A 19,295-nucleotide genomic window follows, 5' to 3' on the forward strand; every position below is an offset into this window, starting at 1 on the left:
TCTCTCTCTCTCTCTCTCTCTCTCTCTCTCTCTCTGTGTGTGTGTGTGTGTGTGTGTGTGTGTGTGTGTGTGTGTAAAACACTTGGTGCCTAAGGAGGTTAGAAAAGAATGTCAGATCCCCTGGAGTTAGATCTACAGTTATCTATAAGCTTCCCATGTTGGTTCTGATAATCGAAACGTAGCCCTCTGCAAAAACAAGTACTCTTAAACATGAGTCTTATCTCCAGCCTTTCAAAACATTCTTTTTTTTTTTTTACATAAGATGGGTATAATAATAACATCCCTTTACAACTGTTATTGGGATAAACACGAGACAATTTTGTTTAAACCCAAAGCATAGTATGCATGTTAAAGGAAAAGCAGGCAGAAAGAGTGTAAGAGCCAGAAGATCAGGGAGTTTGCTGTGAGATCACGTCTCAGTAATGGCAGAAGCTACAGCCGTAAAGTCTCAACAGCATGACTGCTGGAGTGTGAGCTGAACGAGGACAGCAACAATAAACATGCTGAAGTATACAGGGGTAAGCCCACAAGGCCTTAACCTTACACAAAGAGCTATTGGCAACCAAGGAATGCTAAGAACAGGAGAAATAGTCTTCCCCAGGGACAAGCACACAAATTTGTCATCCAACATCAAATAATCAGTCCTCAAACATATAGAGAAGTAATTTGATATACCAGTTTTAGTTCTGTATTTAGCAATGTGTATGTATATATGTATACATACATACACACACACACACACATATATATATATATATATATATAAAACATAAATTTGAAAGAGAGGTTTATGGGAGAGTTTGGGGGAAGAAAAAAAGAAGAGGGACATGACTTAACTGTACAATAATTTCAAAATTTTTTAAAATTAAAAAATAAACCCTGATCAATGACACCTGTAATTCTAGCAGTGCTGTTGAAGGGGTTGATATGAGGCTTCGAGGAGTGACCCTCAAATGAGAATCATCTCAACACTTAAAGAGCTCTCATAGTGACTTAGGCACTAAAGAATCCCACAGCTATGGGACCCAGCTTATAAATGAACCTAGCATTATTGTAGCTACCCAAGAATCATGAGTAACATCCTAAATGACTTTCTTCTCTTTTCGTCTCAGAGCTGGTGAGTTGCCCAGCTTTGAAAGTTTCAGATCTTCAAGAGACAGTGTGGAGGTAAAAATGATGACGGTGGTAATTTACTGAGATTAACTGTGTGCTGGCTCTAATCTTCCCACTTTACATATGATAAATATTTAAATATTCAAGACAATCATACAAGACAGTATGTTGTTAATGTTCCATTTTACAGATAGGGAAATTGAGGCAATGGTTAAGAAACTTACCTATGGGCGTGTCTAGACAATGGCAGAAGTGAAAATCCAGCTCTAGAATCCAGGATCTAACAGCCATCTGCCAAGATAGCACAGCCTGCCATTTTATACCCAATTCCTGTGTGCCATGAACACCTGCGTTCCATCCTTACAAATTCAATTATTTTATTTAGAATAATAATAACAGTAAAAATATCAAGTAAGTATAAATTTTGTAGAGTGAATATCATTAGGTCATTTTAAATTTATTATTGAATATTTTTATTCACCACAGTTAAATGCTTGTTTTTTATGTTTACTTTATTGAAATTGCATTCATAGAATTGAATTCATAGAATTTTTCTGTAATCTTTGAACTGAACATTGCATTTATTGGTTAATTATTCTGTCTATAACTATTGTGATAAAGTATAGGTCAAACCATAGGCCTTTTCTTTTGTGAGTACTGTAATTGAGTTTCATAGACCCATACTTACATGGACTCAATCAGGTTGGCTATGTTTAAAATAAATTTAAGGCTTTTGGTGGTCTCCCAAATCCACCCCCAAAAGATTTCCAAATATTAAAATGCTTTTTGCCTGGTGAAGCCAGAGCTGGGTAGTGACTCTTCCAAGAAGAAATCAAAGACTTAATAGGGAAGGGGTATTGTTGAGAAGGAGATTATCAACCTAATAACCAAGAATCGCTATACAAATTGTAACTATAAAAATTCCAATTTTTACACCGTGGCAAAATCTGGTAGCATGTTAACCAAATGATGTCTCATATCAGTCAGGGTGATCTACAGGTAGAGTAGCCTCAGAGGGACACAATGCCACTCATTTGACAACCCAAATCATTCATTCTTTTTATAAAGAAACATGAGGTGAGGGCCTGTTTCTGGATTCCAGTCCTCAAAACCATCATAGTAGTGGAAGGCAAAAATCACTAAGGAACTGTCCAAGTTAAAGTAAAAAGACTCACGATGGGAAACACGATATCAAAGGGCAGCACATCATCCTGGACCAGATTCGGTACTGGAAGATACTGGTAAGCCGGGAGTGTGGGCAATACATCCTGAAAACCAAAAGAAAACTATGCAATTTCTCTGTTCAATGACTATGCTGTGGCTAATGCAAGAACATTCTCAGGAAACATATACTGAAGTATTAAGCAAAAAATACATGCAGTCTGCACTTCAATTGTTCAGAACAAAAACCTCTGTGCATCCATTATAAAAAATAAAATAGACCGATACTATTGCTCTTTACATGGTCATGAGATTTCTTTCAGTTGGGACCCATTTCTGGAATCACAGTTTTTATCAGAGTATGACTAGAAAGCCGTAGAGAAACGGATCAAAATTGGGGAAATCGCTAAAATGTAATGCAGAAATAATGACAATGTTACAGCTACCAATTTGGAATTTCCACCGGATTGCGGAAGTATTGCAGAAACCTTCAATTATTTACTTGCTGATTACAGTATTTGCATGGAATTGCATGCTGTGTGCATTACCAAGCTATACATGCACATTACCGTACAGAGGCATCCACTAAGTACCTTATACACTGCATTTATGGGCAATTTAGGGATTTCCCAGGGTAATTCTTACGATGAACAATTTTCAACTTATTTAAGATCTTAAATACAGTTTTTAAATATTACTGCAGTGTATTTCTAGAAAATCCAGGTTTGATTCTTATTTCACCCTTAGGTTAAATATCAAATATCAAAATTTGAGGCACATCCGTCGCTGCACTTGCAAGTGTGTTGCTCTGTTCTTAGGATCAGAGTCTAATGGTTGTTGATCGAGCTTCCACACCTGGTGTCTCGAGGCTGAAACAGGCCAAGGGAGAATGAAGTGGGGGCACAAGGAAAGAAGTGAGTTTATTTCAGAGCCTGCCTCAATACCCGACAAGGGAATATCGTGCCCCTTTGTGACACCAACAGGGCTCCTGGCTGTTACACAGTGGTTTGTCCTAGTTTCTGGGAACCGCATTTTCAAATGTGGGCTCTAGAAATGTCCTAAGAACAATCTATGAATAAGGCAAAGCTGGACCGTCTACAGCACCAGCATGTGCAGTAAATGGGATGCCTGAGCTTCATCATCATTGGATCCAATTACCAATCCCTTTAGGGGTACCTCTGAGGGTGCTGCCAAAGATGGTGACCTTAGAAAGACAGCCCAGCTAGAGTGTAGACAGAATTATCTTTTATTTACTCCTGGGTAAATAAAAGAGGGAAAAGGAGAAAACTAGAGGAGCCCAGACCTTGGCATTTCCCTTTCTTCTGTCCCAGAACTGGACAGGTATGAGACAGTCACCTCATAATCTTACCACCACAGCTGTGAGTAGCTCCAATCACCTTGCCTTGTCTACCATAATGAAGTGACCTAGAAACTGTGACCCAGGTTAAACTCTTCCTCCTTTAAGTGGCTTCTTCACAGGTATTTTGCCATAACAGCAGTAAAGGCAGCTTAGGAAAAGAGCGGTAACTAGTATTGTATACTGCGGAGTCATTCCGTATCTCACTGGGGAGGCAGGCATGATTCTGCAGGTTTGGGTTCTAGTTAGGGTGAATATTTTTAGTGTGGGGTGCATTAAGTTTTTAATCACTATGACAAATGTGACCGAAGCATTTTAAGGAAAGAAAAGTTTGTCTTTCTTCCTGGCTTCGGAGACACCATTCTTCCACTGTGGCTCTGCCGATACTGGATCCTTAGGGAATCATCACATCACAAGGCAGAAACAGGTATCAGAAATGACTTACCTCATGACAGACAGGGTATAGAGAGAACGGAGGGGTAGCTGGGACCAGCTGGGACCCTAGAACCTATGTCTTCAATCTGGGCCCCTCACCCTATAGTTTCTTCTACCTTCTGAAATACTGCTACCAGGTAGGAGCAAGGCTTCATAAGCTTGTGGGAGGCAATCAGATTCAAGAGATAACAAAAGGGCTTGTTTATAATTGCAAAAAGGGTCACTATTATTCCTTTAAAAACGGCAGGTGGGGTGTGTAGACGAACACAGGATAGACAAGACACGTGCAAAAGGAAGAGACAAGACACACGGCTCCCACGTGGGTGCACTTTAATGGGGAGAGGGAGACACGATAAGGGATGGGTGTGTGAGACACACAAGGGTGGGGGCAAGAGAGAGCGAGACCTCGTGGAAGCTCGCTTTTTAACGGGAAGCGCAAGGTTATCTGGGAGAAATGACCCGCACCTGGGCACGCCAGCATGCGCAGGTATTGGTAATCCAGGAGGAGTCTGGGAGCTGTAGTTTCCAAAGGAACAACAGTCACAATAAACTATTTACAATTGGGAGATCCAAGATACGAGTTTTGAAATCAACTAAGAATCAAACATTTGTTTGATAACCATGATCACCAAACATTACCCATTACCCCGAAAAGATGAAATTTACACTAGTAATGACAACTTGGGTAGCAATGATTTGAGATGAATGGACTTGCAAGAGAAGTCTAAAATAGCAGTCATGTATGCACTGTGTAGGTGGTTTCTGGTCTCAGCTGCCACGGTTAGGACTAGTGATGGTAATAGCTCCTCTTTTTAGCCCCAGAGCAGTTCACCATCTGCGGTTGGTTTTCTATAACTCTGTCTCACAGACTTGTAGACAAACTTTTCATTAAACTCCTTTCAGTTGTTCCATGCGAATATGCCATCTGTTTCTTGTTGGGAATCCAACTGAAAAGGATATTTACGAGCTCAATAAACACTTGTTCCCTTGTATATATTTACTGTTAAAATCATCCGCTTTGCTAGTGTGGTTCGTCATCACCTTGCACACCCCAGCCCCAATCCGTAACAAGATGCGAACCACACAGTGACTTTGTACCTGCATCTACTTGACCTTTCCACCAAAGTGGTCTCAGCTTTAATTTCTCATGGGGGTCCTGGGAGAGGACTAGGGTGCATAAGTTGCTCCGAAAATGCAGCATTCATGCAGCCTAGCTCTGCTCTTGGACTCTTAGGGTCTTGGTTCTGAAAGCTGCTGCTCTTGGGTTTCTCTCTGAGTCTTCCTTATGATAACAAGAATCTACCTAGGGACTCAAAATTGCTTTATTTTGACCTCATCTAGCTGCCAAGAACTGAAGGCTTGACCACAAATCCTTGCCAAGTGCAAGGGCAGCTGGGACCTGATGTCTGTTGCTGCTGGCCTGTTGAAATTTGTAGCATAATTCTGAATCTTGTGCCCTCTAGCTGCCTCCTGCTGTGAACATGTGCAAGTCTTTGTGTCTAGATGAGTGTGTGTGTGTGTGTGTGTGTGTGTGTTTTGAACACCAGTACCATTAATTCCCATCTGCTAAGCCCATTTGTGTTATATCTATCTCCCAAGAATTTGGCAGGGAAAATGACAATCATGGCACTTCCCTTCTAAAATACCCACAAAAGAGAGCCTAAAAATAACTAAACTAAAAAGAAAGAAACGATTGACTTAAAGGCTACGGAGGAAGAGTGCCTAGATAAAGAAAGGAAGGAATGAAGGAGAGAGAGACAAGCTAAATATTTTTTTAAAAAAAATATAAGAAAGTAAGTGCATTTCTAAACGTATTTTTTTGAATATTTCTCTTGACTTTCTCCTCCTTACTAAGATGCTATCATCTTTACTATACAGATGGTGCAAACATCTATCAAGTACTGTGTTGAATTATACTGTATGTTCTAGCAGGGCTGCCTTTTCTGTGCTGCATCTGTTTGAACTTAAACATCGGAAAATACATAAGGCAGACATGGTAGTACAATTACAGTCCAATCATCCTGGGTTCCCTCTATCATTCTTGGTTTTCAGTTTAGTTAGAAGATATATTTCAACACAATACAACAACTCACACATTTCCTGAGCCTTTCAGAGATAAAAGTGATGCAAAACCTGTTACACAGAATTGCACTAGCACTTAAAAAAAAAAACCGGCAGGGGTTGTGGCTGTGTTCCTGAAGGACCTGTTGTGAATATCCAACACAGAGACAGGAAGTCTGCAATCCTGGGGCTGCTTATCAGGCTCCACCCAGAGACTGCTGAGTTAAGTGAGAAAGGAATTCAATGACTCCCCTGGCTTCTTACAGGATGCATGACAGATGCTCAGACTTCCTGCTGAGAGCACATATTCACTTCTTATTTCATCGTTTACACACTCTGTCTTATCAGAAGTTATGACTAAAAGCCTTGGAATCCAGCTTAGATTTACATTGGGTGTAAACGCCAGCGCCTAGCCTGGCTAAGTTTCTGACTCTTGTCGAGATTGACTTATCTAATTAAAACTTGGTCATCTCGGTGAAAGGGGGACTCATGTGAACATTTCTGCAAAGTTATTAAAGGAAATGATGCGTGGCAAACACCAAGCAGGATGTCTTGGGTATGTGGGACTCCTGGCACTGCTTTGTCCTTTGAAGCTTCTGTTGTCACAGAGGCAGGGGAATACCAGTTTTTTCATGATTCTATTATCTTCCTTCAGAGATCAAAGAAGCTGTCCCTCAAAACTCCTTGCCTGGCCTCTTGTCCACATTCAACGGCCCACAAGGGATTGTCTGCTGGCAATTCCACCAGCATGCTATCTTCCTGATATGTGTGCCACGTTCATCACACTCTACCTTGATGGTGTTCTTTTGACTCAACACCATAGAGCTAGGAAATCTCCCATCTTCACAGAGGCAGCTAGAACCATGACTCTAAAGCTTTTTTAAAAAAATAATGGTATTGATAAAAAAAATTAAAAAAAGAATCAATGGATAACACATTGCATTTCTGCAATGTGTCTTTATAAAGTATATGCAAATATCTCATATTATAAGAGTAGATGTCTGATCACCACGGTTGTTCATCCTATAGTGTATGATTAAAACCTCTGACATGTGGAGAAAAATCCAGCGTACAGTTTCGCAAAAGGTAGATTCAGTTTTAGACAGAATAAATCAACTTTTTGAGTTTTGCTTATTTAGATTTAACACCCTTCTTAAATTTCTTGGCAGTAACTGAATAAAGAAAATAGACAAAATGCTCTAAACTGGTTTAGTGCCTTAAGACTTAGCAGCTTCTACTACATATGATGGGCTAAGCTCTTCCAAAAGGAAAGGGAAGCATGCTTGCTCCCTATATAATCATGTAGAAACAAATAATTTAAGTTTTTTTTTCCTAATTAAACAACCTTTACATGGTTGTGTTTCAGATAACCATTTGAAGATATTGGGGCTGAGAGGACAAACAACTCCGAGGGATTCTCTTCCTGATAACTTGTCTTTTTGTCCAAGTAGGCAGTTTAATTTTTAGTTAGCAATAGCGATTCTGGGTACTTCTGGGGTACAACTTTAATTATTTAATATACAAATACATTGTAGAAAGATTCAATTAAGCTGACTACTGCAACTTATCACCCGCTTATTTACTGTGTTGTGGTGAGAACATCGAAAACCTGTGCCTTCATGGAGTCTATCCTCTGAGCTTTCTAATGTTCTAATGCCTTCATTTAGAACTGGGAGCTAGCATCTGAGGAAAGGCTACTTCAAATTCTACCACTGGGGAAGGCATAGGGTTGATGAAGTGGCATAACCGAACCTTAAGAGAAATGAGGAACCAGCCATTCAGGTCTGCAGGAAGAACACTGTAAGGGTGGGTGGGGGCTGCAGCTGCAAAGACCCTGAGGTAATAAGACCTGTGTGTTGCCCTGAAGAAACAGCCGAGTGACTAAAAGCACTGTGCAGAAGCAGACGGGCAGGCCACACTGCAGAGGCTTGTGGGCACCTGGCAAAGCCCTGCCGTCTTCACTACTGTGTTGATGTTAAGCAGTCCACTTACCGGTGACCGACCTGGAAGACAAACTTAGGACCTCAAATTCCAACTCTGAGACTGTGGTACATAAAGAGCACTTTGGAGGCAGGCAGATAAGGTCCTGAAGGACATTTTCAAGCACCATGACTAAACCAAAACATTTTTCTCCTTGGCTGCACCAACATCTCAGATAGCCAGCATCTGACTGACTCTGCCTCTCCTGCCAAACTAATTCCAATCTCAGACATTCTTTTTCTCTCTCCTTTTGTGTAAAACCTGCTTGCTCGTGGGGGCTGGGAATGTAGTTTAGTTGGTAGGCTTCCTGCCTAGCATCTATTTAGCTCTAGGTTCAGATTCTCACACAATTACTAGGCCAAGTAGTAGACACCTGTAATCCCAACCTTGACGAGGTAGGGGAAGGAAGATCAGAAGTTGGAGTCATTCCTGGCTACATAGTGAGCCCAAGGTCATCCTGTGATACCAGAAAGGGTCTTAGAGACACTCCTCAAGCCTCTGTATGTGTGCTCAAACTATGATCTAGATGTGTAAGTGCCCTTCTCAGCTCCACTCAGCAGCTTCGCAACAGAATAGAGGTTAAAACGCTAGCTTCCCAGCTTTCCATCCGACTTGCTGAATTAGAAAAACAAAAAAAGATGGGTGGCAGCCTGTGTGTGTGTGTGTGTGTGTGTGTGTGTGTGTGTGTGTGTGTGTTTGCTTTCAAGCTTCCTTAGTTAAGAGTTTTCTGGATTCTACTTTTAGGACATTTTTAGTCCTTGAATTAAAATTCTTTCAGTTGTCCATTATGAATGTTTGCTTACAAAGGACTTTCCACCAAGGGTCAAATTGGAATTTAAATGCAAAAAAATACTGGGAAGTCTGGCAGTGCATGTGTTAAAATTCAGAACTGGACACATCCTGGTGGACCAGTCTTTGGTACCCTAGTTACAGAGACACATTTCCTCGTCGCTTCCCACACTCTCATTTCAAAAATAATACCAGACAGGAGGAGACATCAAAGGCAGCCTGTGGAGACAGGAGGAAGTGACTGTTCAAACAGGGAGGGATTCAGCAAGGTAAGTCCCTAACACATGAGCCCTGTGACAAAGACGACAGACAACACCATCAGTCAACACACCAATGTCTCAAAGCTAAACAAAACAGAGTGTGGGTCTAGACCCAGACAGCATGAAAAGTTTTTCTGAAAAATGCTGGTGATTAACTCAGTTTTGCTAAAGAAAATTGCCTGATATGAGCAGCTAGAATGTTAAAGTATTTCTTTCTCTCTTTCTTTTCATTCTCTTTTCTTTTTTTAGCTCCTGAGAACACAATGGAAAAAGAGCGGCACTTGAGTCACGTAGATCTTATTTTATTCACAGCCTTGGGATAAAATAGTCGGGGTCAAAAGGAGAGCCATGGAAGGACAAGCTACAAATTTTGTATGTTCTATATGTCTAAGCAGGATTTGTCTTCCAGAGAGTGAGCGTGAGGCTCTGTGGTTAGTGAGAAAACTAAGATGTGGATTCCAAGAGCTCCTCTCTGTTTGGCCCTATGCCTGTGGATAAGCCATTAACTTGCCCTCTTTTGATATAGTAGCAATAAGAAATGAAAAATCCTTGTCTGCCACAAGGATTAATTTTGAAAACTAAATACATGTAAAACATTTAATATAATTCCCAGCACACAGTAAGCATTCGACTGAAATATATTTCTGTTCTTTCAAGTGCCTTTCCAGAAAAACCCATTTTTTTCCCAGAAATATCCATTTCTTATATAAAATATTTAGGAAGGTCTACTCCCTTCTAAATATCACTTCAATAACTTTAATTTTTAAAATTTTAATGGTTATTGGAGATCTAGCTCAGTGATAGAATGCTTGTCTACACTGCCTAAAGCCCTGGGTTTTGCCCCTAATACTTCACTCCAAAAGAAAACTCAAAGAAATAATACTTAGAAATTGACAATGCCATTGAAATATCTTTCACATTATTTTATTTATTATGTTTATCTGTGGTGTGTGTGCTCCTGTATGTTCCTGTGCATAGGTCAGAGGCAACTTACAGGAATTGGTTTGCCCCTTCTACCTTGTGAGTCCCAGGCACTGGTCTCGGGTCTCAGGCAGTAAGGATTGGCAGCAAGTAACTTTACCTTGACATCCATATCATATAACGCTGGTAGCATTAAACCACGTTCAAAAAAGTAGTCATTCAATTTGAAAGTGATGGAGTATTGAGGTAGAAACATGACATTCTCACCACAAGGACAGACGCTAACAGAGGAATCAAACAACTGATTGGAAGGAAAGTATTTGCAACGTAGTAGTTGACAACCCTGTTTAGTTTAGAGCTGCCATGGAGCAATACAAAACAATATAAAATTGGTAAAAAAAAAAAAAAGTCTGAGCAAGCTATTTCTAAAATCTGTATACAAAGTCACTAATCAAATAAAATGATGTGTTCAACTCTATTAGTAACAAAAGAAAAGCATGGGAAACAAAGAGGATATTTTTCCCATCAGATTGACAAAGATCGAAGAATACGTTGATAATACTGAGATTATTAAGCTTAAAAAGAAAGGAAGGCCATTTATCTAGGAAAATTGTGGTATTTTCTTCAAGAGTTTAAATGTTTGAATTCTGTGACGTATAAATTCAACTATAGAAATAACTAGAGGCATATCTCATGATTTTTATATATATAGAGTATATGTAATAAATATATATATGCTTGTGGTATGTATGAGAGTTGCTTGTGCACATGTATGTGATATGATAATTAAATTTTATAATGATAATATATAATTACATAATATATAATGATATTTGTTATAAAATTATTTGAAATATTAAAAATATTGAAAATCACTTAAATATGAATATACTGGGATTTTAAAATCTGAAACAGAAAACAATTCAAGATGACTACAAATTAGAAAATGTTATTATCATATATGCTAAAAATTGCATGAGAAAAATGTCTTGAAAGTAAGTTAATTTGTTAAACTAATGATTCATAAAGAATAATGATTGCTGCTGTATCCTTTATCTGTTTGGCATATAAATTTCTTTTTCTCAGCAATTTTATTCATCAATAAATGGTATCACTACTATAAGTTTTTCAAAAATATTGAGCAAAAATGTTTTAAAAGAATATTTTTTAACAAACAAAAATATTCCTTGAACATAGTTTAATCAAAATATTATGATGTAGACATTTAAGGCAAATTCCAAGCAAGAGAAGGTGCTTTTGTATGGTTTGTCAAAGAATATGGCCTTACAGCAATAAGTGGGTTTTCTTTACATACTGAAAAGCTGTCTTAAAGGAATAGCATGAGCAGTCATGACCTTGAAATATTTGATGCTTTTATCGAAAACTAAATTGATATTCAATTACCTCTGATGAGTGAAATTAAAAGATAAAGCATCCAAAAGGAGAAGTTATGCTGTGAGAACAAATAGTGCTTTGATTTCAGAAGCTTCATGCAATTATATTAGGAGTTTGTTCGTCTCCTTCAGCCAGAACCATTACACAGTACCTCTGAGGACAGCCCACAAGTCCAGGAAGAAGGGTAAGAACCATTCTAGTTGTGGACAACTTTATCACAAGTATTTCTCTTCAGTGCCTGTTACATCTCATCCCATATAAGTGAACTTTTTATTCAAAACACAATAGTAAAGTTTTTAGATTAAAATATTCATGCGTAGGGGATGAAGAGATAACTCAGTGGTTTAGGGCACTTGCTGCTCTTCCTGAGGACTAGGTTTTAGCTCCAGCTCCCACAGAGCACCACACTACTGTAGGAGGAGGGCCTGCTTGTTTATCCCAGACGCCTGGCTAGCTTAGCCATGAAATCATCACACAAAAACTGTATTAATTCACTGCTTGGCCAGTTAGCTCTAACTTCTTATTGGCTAACTCTTACATATTAATTGAACTCATTTCTATTCATCTGTATATCGCCACATGGCAGTGGCTTATGGGCAAAGTTTCAGCAAGTCTGACTCTGGCAGTGCCTCCAAGGCATCTCTCCCTCTCTCTGCCTTCCTTCTCCCAGCATTCAGTCCAGTTTTCCCCACCTACCTAAGTTCTGCCCTATCAACAGGCCAAGGTAGTTTCTTTATTCATTAATGGTATTCAAGCAATCTATAACTTTAGTTCCAGGACATCTGGTGCCCCCTTCTGGTCTCTGCTGTCACCAGGTATATGCACATGGTGCACATGCACATATATGGGCAAAACTCTCATACATGGAAAATCAAGCAAAGATAAACATACATGTCAGTAAATTACAAAAAGGAAACTCAGACTATTGTTTTGCTTGATAAAATACTCATATTTCAAACACACTTTCCTCGTTAAAATCTTCTTCAGCCATTAGTGGAGACTTTGACACATAAAAAAAAAAAAAAACTAACTCCTTGGCAAAGTCTGTTACTTACAGAGCTGCTGTAGAGTTCTATTCTACCAAGGGTTCAGAATTCAGGTAGTAAAGAGTTAGGACACTCTAATGAGAAGTCTTAAGAACACCCCAAGACATGTGGAAATCGCCTCATTATGTTGTTCATTGCCATTGCTGGCTGTAAAAATTTTGCTTTTTAAAAGTTATGGTTTCAAAATACTCAAAGGACTCTTGCCTCTCAAGAGAATCTTGCGGCCACTTCCTAGTCTATAACCCAGTGGCTGAAGGACATTTTCAATGTTTCAGCACCGTTGTCAATCCCGCAGTTTACAGAATTCTCCCTCATCCCATGTGGAAATCCCATACTCATTAAGTATTTCTTAACGAGTTTCTTCCTCAGCTGGCAGCAGCCAATAAACTGTGTTGTGTCTCCTCCAGGCGTCCTGTCCTGGATATATCATATCAGGGAAATAATATAGCATGCATTCTCTTGTGACCGGCCTCACAGATTATTAAACGAGTCTATTAAGCAACTATATGCTACTTTATCTGAAACTAGTTTTTTTTGTCAGAAAGAGGATTTTTTGAGAGCAGTTTTTCCTCCATGCAAAGAATAATAAGCTGCATAACATTTAGAATGATAAACATATAAGTAGACAACTCTTAACAGCACACAGCAAAGGAAACGATAGGTAGTTGCTTAGGGATTATGGAGAAATGTAATTATCCTGACTCAGCTGTCTGAGAGGGGGGGTCAAGTGATGTGATTCAGGTTTCTCTAATTGTGGTGGTTAATTCTGATCACCCACTTGACGGAATCTAGAATTGCTATGGAAACAAATTCCTGGGCCTGCCTGTGAGGGATTTTTCTAAGTTAGATTAACTGAGATACAAAGGGCCACCCTAACTGTGGGTGACGCCATCCCGTGGGCTGCAGTCCCTGACTGAATAAAAAAAGAGGAACAAAGTTGAGTGGCTTCATTCACCTCTGTCTGCTTTAGGCTTTTCTTGGCTGCCTCATGCTCTTGCCACTGTGACCTCCTTGCCATGATGCCTGAACCCTCAAAATCTGAGAAAACTATAGATGCTTCTTTCCCCCACATTGCTTTGGTCAGAAATTTTGTAAATACGTCTGATAAGAGAAAGGAAAATAATACAATACTAATGGAATATAACATGTTAATGAAGCAAAATGGTCTTGGAGAAGAGGAAGGAAGGCCTTTAATGTATGTTTATATAGGAAACATATAATAAAAAAGACACTATGAGAGGCTTTATGCAAATTGGTACTTCAGTCATCCAATAGATGAACTGCAACTCACACAGAGCCACAGAATAAGAGGGAATAGACCCAAGAGTGGTGGAATGGGAGGATTCAATCAGCTGCTTGGACCTATATGGCATTGTCAAATCTCAACTCTCTCAAAAATTTTGGTCACAACTAACTCACACATGTTTTAAGACTCAAGGGTAATTGGCCCCAAATTCTCTTTATTCACACTTTTTAAAGGACAACTCTTTATTATTATTATTATATCTTTCTTCATATGGGTATTTTGCCTAAGTATGTGTTTGAACAACTCATGCACACACATGTGCATCTGGTGTGTGCAGAGGGTGTCAGATTCCCTGGAGCTAGAGTTACAGATGCTTGTGAGCCACCATGCAGGTGCTGGGAATTGAATTCAGGTCCTCTGGGAGAGCAGTCTCTTAATTACTGAGCCATCTCTCCATCCCCTCTTCATTCACACTTCATGTCTAGTTGCCACAAATAGTTGTAGTTTCCTTTAAAGCATAGACACATGAAAGGCATTGCAATAAAATTATAAAAGAATGCAGCCATTCCTCACAGAAAAAATAAACCAGGCATATGAAGATTGTGAAGTGAAATTCTGTTACTTAAATAACAAGGTAGGTCATAGCCAAGAATCAAGATGGAGATGAATAATGAAATTAAGTCACCGTGGCCCATGCTTCTGGACTGGGTGGCTTCTTAGCACCAGCATTTCTTCCTTTCTTTGTTAACCTCAACCTGTTTCTTTATTCTTCAGTGTCTACCTTTGCTTGCTGCATGGCCTGAGGGCTCCCCTATCCTCGAGCACCTAAGCCCAACTGTCTTCAGTGAAGAGCAGCTTCCTTCAATGGTCATCTTGAGAACAGCTCAGCATCTTCAAGGGCTCCTCTGAGCAAGTGAGGTCAGCTGGCTGATTTGGGAACAAATACGGCCCCCATTGTTTCCTAAGATCTTAGTTTACACTCCAAACCTGCAAAGATCATCTGGAATTGCATCCACTATATCCAAAAGGAGTACAGAAGCCCCCAACCCCTGCTACTCCCACCACAGCCCTTAGACAAATAAAAACCCAACTCCAGGTTTCCATGACCTCATGACTTTAATCCTAACTTATAGTTTCCACATTGTATGTAAAAATCCTAATCTTGTTAAAAAATTTAAATGGAGATGTTACTATTGCATGCACCCATTGATTTGGGATCACTTTCAATAAAGTACACACAACAATTCCGGAAGAGTCATTGCTTAAAAAGAATTAATAGCTGCATCCCACATACATTATACCCAACTGAGGCTTTAATCAGGCTTTTAAGATGAGTCAAGTAAAAGAGGACAGACTTTTTTTTCCCTGAAGAACAAAGAAATTATTGAAGTAGAAAAACAGATCAGAGGAATGTGGACTCTTACCACATTCTGAGTCTTATAATAGATTTAGGTAGTTCCAAAATAATATTTTCTTTAAAAATATTCATTATACTTGCCTGAAGACCTGGAAAGGACATCTCTTTGGCCAAAGAAAGCAGAGGAAGAATGTTGGGTTTCATTCGACTCTATTTCCCTATGCGTATAGTGCTGGATAACAAAAACAAAGATACCTATCGCATTTTCATCCTCAGAAAAGATAATGTATAAACAGCCCCTCCTGATTCAGGAGGAAGTGTAAGATGAGACTTTCGATTTTATTCTGCTATTGGGAGAAGGAAAGAGGAGGCCTCTATCATTCCTGGCTCCCATCCCTCCTTGGGCACTTTGACAGAAAGGAGTCCTGTCAGTCAACAAGGCTGGAGTTCAGAGAAAAAACGCAGACTTGCTGCTCTTGCCTGATTCTAGACTGTTTTCTCCATGTTCTGAAGTCTTACTTTCTCATGTAAAATGAGGACTGCAGAGCCTTTCTTATCGGATATAGATTTTTCCACTATTGTCTTCAATTATTTTTATTAGAACATGTGCTTCATTGGAATGCTACTGGTTAAGTAAGACACATGCATACAACGCCTTGTACATAGACATCAAATCTGTGGTTTTAGTTATGACTGTGGTGTCTTAGTCCCATCTATCAGTTTGAAGAGCTGAATAAATTTGTAAAATATTTTTATTTATCTGCATCTCTTCACCATTGTAAATATTATGACTCTTAACATTCTGTCACAAGACATGAAATAATCTTGTATTGCAATATCAGAAATGACTCAAGCCTCAAATTTCTCTAAGCATCCCCTGACACAATATCTGAGCCAAAGAAGGAAGGATAGCGCTCAAAGTGCCTTCTTCCATTCTGTAACACCATGTCTATTCCCAGGAAAGCACAAAGACATATACAGCATCCTCTTGGTCTTGAGGTTCATTAATGAGTCACACAAATATTCCCTTTGTCATACTTAACATCAAGTTCATGTGACTCTGATGACATGGCCTTCAATCTCACTACAATGCTCCTTTTAACTGGAATAAGACTTTTCACTTGTCTTTCCTCTTAAAAGCCACATCAGATATTGATCTTTTCGCTTTCTTTCTGATCAGTATAATTTTGCTCCATTCCTAAGGTATATACTATGGATTTATGGGTATATAAGATGGATTTTTTGGGTGTAGGATATAACAGTTATTCAGTTCTATCTGACTGCCTCTCTAATCCATAAAATGGAGAGATTCAAAGCTTTCTTTTGACCTGCCTTAATTGTTACAAATTTTCTCTTTGTGACTTTTCTATCCCCTAGGATCATGTAAGTTTTATGAGTTGTAAAATGAAACAGGCAAAAACAACCCTATAATCAGCAAAGGGCACTTAAAATTGGGTAACAGATCCTGAAAATACTACCACTGTCAAAGAGAAAGGCGCAAGAGAATGCCATGTGGAAAGATTGCAGACAGCCTCCAAGATGGTTGCACATCTTGTTCTGCTGGTGACTCACCCATGGTGTGATCTTTCCCAGGGTCAAGAGTGTGGGATGGATGAAATAGAACAGAAACACAAACAAACTTTGACAGACTGCATTATCATTTATAAGAGTGATTACAAAAGACTTTGATTTCCTCCCTCTCCTTTCTACTTACTATCCCCCATCAGTTGCTTGCTATGATGGGGCCAATAGTCCTAAAGTTACCTTTCCCTGTGGAAGATTCATGTAGCAATGAGAGAGGTAGGCTACTGAAGACAGCCTTTGGCCAAACCGTAGCAAAGAAGATTCTCTGTCCATCACACCACAGGGAAATGAACTCAGCTACCAACTACGTGAGTGAGTTTAGGGAGCAGGCTTCCTTCCACCCAGTCTTGACCTAACAGCAGCCCTCCTCAGTTGGCAAGAGGCTTGGCTCTAGAGGGGTTCCCAGGGTCCACGGGGATGTCCCCAGCTAGGACTCTGGGCAAGTTCAGCCTTCTTAGACTTTGGGCAGAGGTCTGAACTCTATCTAGATTCTTAGCTCTCGGTTTCAATGTGGTAAGAAAGGAGGATGAAGTTCAGTAGGCAGCCGTGTTTCTGAGTCATTTCTTTTTTATTACTCTATAAATAATACCATTCAAAATTTCCACTTCCTCCCCTCCTCCCATTTCCCTCCCGCTCCTCCCCCACTCACCCTCCCCCTTCACCCTCCAGTCCTAAGAGAGGGCAGGGTACCCTGCCATGTGAGAAGTCCAAGGCCCTCCCTGCTCTATCCAGGCTTAGGAAGGTGTGCATCCAAATAGACTGGATCCCAAAAGGCCAGTCCATGCAGTAGAGACAAATCCCAGTGCCATTATCATTGACTTCTCAGTCAGCCCCAATTGTCAGCCACATTCAGAGAGTCCAGTTTGATCCCATGCTATTCAGTCCCAGTCCAACTGGATTTGGTGAATTCTCATTAGATCAGGCACACTGTCTCAGTGGTGGACCAACTCCTCCCGGTCTTGACTTCCTTGCTTATATTCTCCCTCCTTCTGTTCTTCAACTGGACTTTGGGAGCTCAGTCCAGTGTTTCAATGTGGGTCTCTGTCTCTATCTCCATCTGTTGCCGGACGAAGGTTCTATGGTGATATTCAAGATAGTCATCAGTCTGACTACAGGGAAAGGCCAGTTCAGACACCCTCTCCTCCACTGCCCAGGATCCTAGATGGGGACATCCCCATGGACACCTGAAAACCCTTCTAGAGCCAAGCCTCTTGCCAACCTTATGAAAATGATGGCGACCCTTAAACAGGATGCTTAAAACCTGAGTCATTTCTTACACAGCAATGGGTAACTAATATTCTAAGCATTTGCTCTTAGCAAAAGCAATGAGCCTTGTTAGTGAAAAGGGGTTTCCTTCTGGGGCGATTCAACTGTTTCAGAATGGAATAAAAGCAATGGTCCTACTGCCTCAAGAATGTACTAAATGCCATTGAGTCATGAATGTTAAAGTAGTTAACTTTTATGTTTTGTGAATTCTGCCTCAATATCTTTTAAATTTAGCAGTATAATACCTAAACAAAAGGGGGCTCATTAAAAACATCTGTCAGGAAAACATTCAAATTGATCGCCAAGTTACTCAGGTTAGTGTGTCTTTTACCTCACACATATGAGGCAAATTAGGAGTTCCCATTCCCCCCAGCACTGGGAGTGAGAGCAAGAGGGCTGAGCAGCATCACTAAGGGCCGCAAACTCTAGAGAATGAAATAGTGTGACAGATATGAAGGTGCTCCCAATTTCTTAAATAATTTGAGAAGATTTTAATTTTGGAAACTTATGTGAACACATAATTTGATATGTGGTTTAATTGGAACCACTAAATACTCAAAAAGAAGGCAACAAAATGTTTTTAGCTATTAACTTAGCATTCTTGTGGGATTTCTGGCTATGAGAACCAGTGGGATCCTGACTCCTTTGCTTGCTCTTGGGACTCTTTTCCTCCTGTTGTGTTGCCATGTCTAACTTGGATATGAAAGTTTTTATTTCATCTTGCTATATTTCATTTTGTCGCATTTGGTTGTTATCTTTTAGAATATGTTCTTTTCTAATCAAAGACAGAAAGGGAATGGATTGGAGGGCAGGAGGAATTGGGAAGAATGGCAGGAAGGAAAATGATAATCAGGATATATTATATGAGAAAAAAAAGCTTTTCAACTAAAAATAAATGAAAAATATAAAAGCCCAACAAACTGTATGAAAAAGAGCAGCTAGTTCTTGGTGTGGCTTGTTTTATTCTATGATAAAAGCTTTAAGAAAGATAGTGAATATTAAGTGACCTTCCTGAAACACATGTATAAGTGGACCATACTAATTAGTCCCCCCCCCCTCTCTCTGCCTCTCTCTCCTTATAGTCAATTCCCCTGAAGTGCAGGCTCCCCCAAATAATATCATTTGATCATTTGATTGCTTATGGAATGGGACTCTTAATTAGGTGTTATCCTTGGGACACAACTTCATCCAATACTCTCACAATCTCACAGTGTTCACACAAACAACTCATCAAAATCATCCTCTTCCCTCCTTGTATGAAGCTGAATGCCCTTTGAAGGGGGTAGTTCTGCTAAGACTTTAGATTGTAAGTATGTGTGTGTGT

The sequence above is a fragment of the Alexandromys fortis genome, unplaced genomic scaffold, assembly GCF_014885135.2.
Source record: "Alexandromys fortis isolate MF-2015 unplaced genomic scaffold, M_Fortis_MF-2015_v1.1 scaffold_2_1_26212458, whole genome shotgun sequence".
In the NCBI taxonomy this organism is placed as follows: Eukaryota; Metazoa; Chordata; class Mammalia; order Rodentia; family Cricetidae; genus Alexandromys; species Alexandromys fortis.